A 6,000-nucleotide genomic window follows, 5' to 3' on the forward strand; every position below is an offset into this window, starting at 1 on the left:
TGGGTGTCGTCGGCGTAGGATACGATGTTGAGGCCGTGTTGTCGGACGATGGCTGCGAAGGGGGTCATGTCGATGTTGAAGAGGGTGGGGCTCAGGGATGAACCTTGTGGGACTCCGCAGGTGATTTTCGTGGGATCGGAGAGGAAAGGTGGGAGTCTGATCCTTTGGCTTTTTCCGGTGAGGAATAATCGGATCAAGTCCAGGGCTATTGCTTGCATGCCTGCTTTGCGTAGTCTGGTGACTAGTGTGCGGTGGGAGACGGTGTCGAAGGCCGCTGATAGGTCGAGTAGGATGAGGGCTGCGGAGTGGCCTTGGTCCACGAGGGTGCGGATGTCGTCTGTGGCAGCGAGTAGGCCGCTACAGACGAAATCTCAGCAAGTTTGAATAGAAACATGCACCCGTGTGCAGATCCGAGGCATCTGCAAGCAGATGCAAGTTCAAAGAAAAACAGAACAAAGAAAGCATCTCTGTTCTGGCGCACGCAGGAAGCTGAGCATGAGAGCGGTGAGAAAACAAAGGACACCGCTCACGCGCATGCCGCGAGCAGAGCGTGAGAATGTTTACATATAAATTCATTAAAGCACAGTACAGCACTGTTCCGACTGGAGCAGGGTCAAGACTGATTTTCATATGGTTAGGTCCAAACTGAGGTGGCATGGTAGGCAAAAGAACAACATGGTGGAATGCTACCCTGAGCAATTGCAAATGGTTAAGTTGCAAGCATTCCTTCCATCACATTTTGAATGCCCAGATGTGAGCCCTGTGCTCACTGTGCAAGTGAAACCAAGCTACACCCAACTGACGAGACCCAATCAAGGTGAAACCGGTCTTGGGTTGCTTGTGTTCCAGTTCAGGGAGGACCTGGCCTGGCAGTACGGGTTGGGCTGTTCTTATTGGAGCAGGGTCAAGACTGATTTGGATGTGGTTGGGTCCAAACTGATGTATCATGGTGGGAAAAATGCCACCTTGCTTTTACTTGTTCTTCCCAAACAACTGAATATCATTCTGAAGAACATTTGCCCGCCACAGCCATTCCAATATTCCACACAACACCAGCACTTGCTAACTCAAAACATACTCTTCTGTACTGGAATGCCCTTTCTGAGTGAAGAAGGCTGTAAAATGTCTCGAGCCTTCAAACTGGATCATGTGGCTCGCGCTGGTTAAATCTGTTGAAGAACAAATATCAGTGGTGGCCGGCACGGCTCACAGGTAGCGGGTGGGGCTGGGAGGCGCGCGGGTCACAATTAAAAAAACAAACCACTTACCTTCCCACCGGGTCCTGCGTCCCAGCTCTCGTCTTCCAGGAACAGAAAGCACCCGGCACACAGGCTCCCCTGACCAATCACAATGCTGCAATGCAGAGTTGTGATTGGTCTGAGCACCGTGACACGGTGCTCAGCCAGGGGCTGGAGGGGTGGGCATGTTCTCCACGCAGGCTGTGATGCAGCCTGCATGGAGAACAGGGAAAGTGCGCACAATTGGTTTAGGTGGCCCAAGAGGGCCGACCAAATAGTCATTGCGCACTTAGGAAAGTTGTACCCTCCTCTCCTGCTCTTCAGCCCCGCCCGCCCCCTCACACAAGGTGCCGCAGCAGGAGGACAAAATAAAATGATAATAACATTACGTTATTATCATTTTATTTTTTCCTTTCTTTTCTGCTTGAAGGCAGTGGGGCAACACTTTTCCGTCATAGCAGAGGAGCCGCCACTGTCAAATATGGCACTAAATATAAATGAAAGCAACTCTTGTAAATTCAGAAGAGGGAAACTGTAAGACCAAATTGCTTTATTGAGACTTTTTAGGTGAATTAAGAGCCTCACTTGAGCTCTTTAGTGAATTTACACAGGGGAACAACCAGTATGAGTTTTCAATAAGCTTAGTTATGTGCTTTGTGCATATAACCTTAGGATCTCTTTCAACGTTGGTCTATACACAAATAGCACATTCATAAACCTTTGAGTCACATGATGAATTCTTCCTTTGACAATAATCTTTTTCTTGGAACTTTTATGCTTGCTCAGTTCGCAGTCAACACATTGGCGAGCTCCTTTTCAAACTCTTTGTAATCATTGTTGTGTGTATCATACCCTTATACTACCAGCAGCATGAAAAGGTTCACCGTATGGTCCAAACTCATGCCTAATTGTTCTTGATGTGGCCATCCTAAAATCATTTCTCCCTTTACATCCACCACTTTCACGACTGGAGGTACTCTTGGCGGATGCTTAAACCTGTGTAGATAATGGTTTGGGGTGCTCTTACCCATTGCCCATATTTCGGCTGCATATGCACAGGCTGTGTGAGGTCCAATCTGGGATGAATAGATTAATTTAGTTATGATGATATGGTTTGCGGCTCTCAAGTACAAGACATAATCGAGATTTCAACGTCGATAGGAGCTTGCTTGGAAGGGCAAAGGAGTAGTCTTGTAGCATGTAAAGGATTTTATGGAGGATACTCCTTTTTAGTAACGTAATTCTATCCATTATTGACAGTAGTAGGGAGAGACAGTTTTGTGTATCTCTGCGGATCCATTCCATCAACGGTCAACTGTTTCTGCTATCGTCTCAACATGAGAATTTTGAACACCCAAATATTTGTTATTTCGCAAATCTCGAAGGTCTCAGCCCAGGACGCATATCTGTCTGTTGGACATAGGGGAAAAGCCTGGTTTTGGGCCAATTAACTATTAGCCTGAGTAGTGACTACATTTCTAAAAAAACTGCATCATGACTGGGCCCAGAGAGTTGTGGGGGCCTAAAGTCTATGAGGAGGTTGTCCCCATACAGTGATAATGTGTCCTCCAGGGTCTCAGACCATCTGAGTCCAGTGATCTCTTAGTTTTGTCTGATTCTGCGGGCTAAAGATTCAATGGCAATGGCGACTAATAGTGGAGAGAGAGAACATGCCTATCTCAGCCTTCTCTCTAACAGGAAGGGGAATCACAGTGTCACTCAGGCTGAAACCGAATCCTTATGTCCCAAGTAGAGTGTACAGGTGTATGCTAGAAATCGTGACTCAAAACCAATGTGGCCTAAGAGGGCAAAGCGGTAATCCCAGGAGATGTTATCAAAAGTTTTGTAAAAGTCGACCAATAATAATGCGCAGGGTTTCTTCAATTTATTGCCCATTTTCAGGGAATTAACCCCATAACTGCTGAGACATTTTCACTCCTATGCCAGACTCCTTTATTGGCTTTTTGGGGTACTTCGCATGGAGGCCTCCATAACATTTTGCCTGCATAAGGTATCCATGCCTAAAATGTAAATTTTTTCCCAACATATGGGGGATTGTAAAGGTACCCAGGGTCTTTGAATTCCCCTTGTGGTGACTGAGAAACTAGCCAAAATAAAGATAAAGTTTGAGTGTTTTGAGGAAAATAAGAAAAAAGTCCTCCGTAAAAAAAAGTCTGGGGTTTTTTTTAACAAAAAATGGCATTAATGAAAATGTTGCTGGGCTTAAGTCCCCCTCATTCCCACCTTCAAGAACATATGCAGCTGAATCAAACAACCACAGTTTTGGCAGCTTTTCAAAGAGGTAGATCATTTTTCCAAAATTTTGTGCTTTCAACTCACTATCAGTTAGTGGTGGAAACCAGTGTAAAACCCATGGTTGATCCCAGAAAGCTATAGATGTCTGAAAAATCGACAAACTTTTGAATTTAGCAAGGAGTCATTTGGGTAGATCCCTCAAGGTTTTCCCAAAGATACTAACTGTTGAAATACATTTTTTTTAAATGATAGGAAAAAAAGGCAGTTTGTGACAACGTTTTCATCTGTAACGTCTTGTCAGATTGGCCAATTTACAAAAGCAATATACCTTTACGCCCCCTAAAACCTTCTGGTTGCAGGGATATATAGGGTCTGTTGGTTGTCTAATCCCTGAAATACCCAGAGCCGACAACTGAGTTGCACCTTAGAGTGGTTTTTCATTGTGTACTAAGCATAGAGCAATCCATATGGTAAAATATTTAGACTGAAACATAGGTATCAAGGAAGCCTGTGTATTGCGGAAATGGACACTAAATACGAAGCTTAGGAGCGGTGATTATTTGTACATCTCTGAATTTGTAGATATCCATACTGGCATGTGATTCAGAGGACATTTTTCAAAATGTCTTCTTTCTTGCACACTTGCTTCCATTTGGATGGCAGACATACAGATAAATCCAATTGGTAATAACAAATGGTCTACTATTCTGTGTTCCCACATGCCTCCCAATAAAAATGGTATCTCACTTGTGTGAGTAGGCATAGTGCCAATGACAGGAAAAGTCCCAAAATGCAACATCGACATTCCACATTTTTCCACTACAAACTGTGTGTAGCAAATCTGTAAATTTTTTTAAACTAGACACCTAAGGGAATCCAGGGTGGAGTGACGTGTGGCTCTCACCAGGTTTTATTACAGAGAATCTCTTGCAAACCCAAACTTTTACTAACAACACACATTTTCCTCACATTTCTCTGAGGAAAACTTCTGGAATCTGTAGGGAGCCACGTCATTCTTAACACCGAGCATTTCCCCATGTCTCCTGATAAAAATGATTCCTCGTTTAACTGTGTTGGTCTTGTGCACACTTCAGGAAAAGCCACAAAACACAATATGGACACATCACATTTTTCTTCTGAAAACGGATCCTTTTTTGCAGTGTGGCTTGCTCGGAATTTTGAGCCCTAGCTCAGCCGGTACCTAGGGAAACCTACTAAACCTGTACATTTTTTAAACCCACCTAGGCTCTTCACAGGTTTTATTATTCAGCAGGCCTTGCCAACCTCAAATAGTAGCTAAAAACACACATTTTTGTGAGGAAAAACTTCTGGAATCTGCGGATAGCTAAAGATTTTCTACCACATAGCTTACACCAACTCTACGGATAAAAATTGTACCTTACTAGTGTGTGTAGGCCTATTGTCCACTGTAAGAAAGGACCCTAAAAGGCAACATAGACACATCAAATTTTTGCATTGAAAACTGACACCTTTTTTTGCAATTTGGGTAGTTGTGGATTTAGGACCCTAGCTCAGCCGGTACCGAGGGAAAACTTGCAAATATGCACGTTTTTGAAAGCTAGACGACTAGGGAAATTCAGGGGTGCATGACTTGAGTGGTAATCACTAGGTAATTTTACCCAGAAGCCCTTACAAACCTAAAGCATTGGCTAAAAATACACATTTTCCTCCTCACATTTCTATAATGGAAAGTTCTGGAATCAGTGAGGAGCCCCACATTTCATAACACCCTGAGTTCTTACTTTTCTCCCAATATGAGAAGCACCCCACTTGTGTGGGTGTGCCAACAGACCACCACACAAAAGGCCCTTAAGTGCTACGTGGATAGATCACAAATAGCAGTAGCTAAGGTATTTGATGCTCAGTCACCATCCATGGAAATCTACCAACCATACACATTTTTGAAAGCTAGACAGCTTGTGGAATTCAGGGGGGGGGGGGAGACTTGTGTGGATCTCGCTAGGTTTTCTAACCCACAATGCCATGCAAACCTCAAACAATGCCTAAAATCATGCATTTTATTTATATTTCTGTGATGAAAACATCCGGAATCAGCAGGAATTAACAACATTCCTACCTCCTGCCGATACCCCAGTTGTCCCGATAAAAATGCTGACCCATTTGTGTGGCTGGGCCTAGTGCCTGCGACAGGAACAGATCAAACCAAGGTCAGCGGGAGTCCTGGGTTCCTTCCTCAGCAGCCTGACTTTAAAAATATAAAAAGAAAACTCACTGTCGAGGAAGTGCTGGAGACACACTGAGAAGTTAAAAGGGTTAAAAGAGCATGGACACTATGTCTGAAACCCGATGGGCCATAAAGCCACTTTGGTCATGGTGAATAAGGTTTGTTACAAATGTGAGGGAGTCACAAGTATTTTGACAAGGATTTAAGCCAAAATATATATCAGGGAGATTATTCAGTAAGACTCACATTTTTCTGGAGGGAGGTCTGGTTTGAAGTTGGTCACGAGAGGGCCTCGCTTAT

This window comes from Triturus cristatus, chromosome 7 (assembly GCF_964204655.1).
Source record: "Triturus cristatus chromosome 7, aTriCri1.1, whole genome shotgun sequence".
Classification (NCBI taxonomy): Eukaryota; Metazoa; Chordata; class Amphibia; order Caudata; family Salamandridae; genus Triturus; species Triturus cristatus.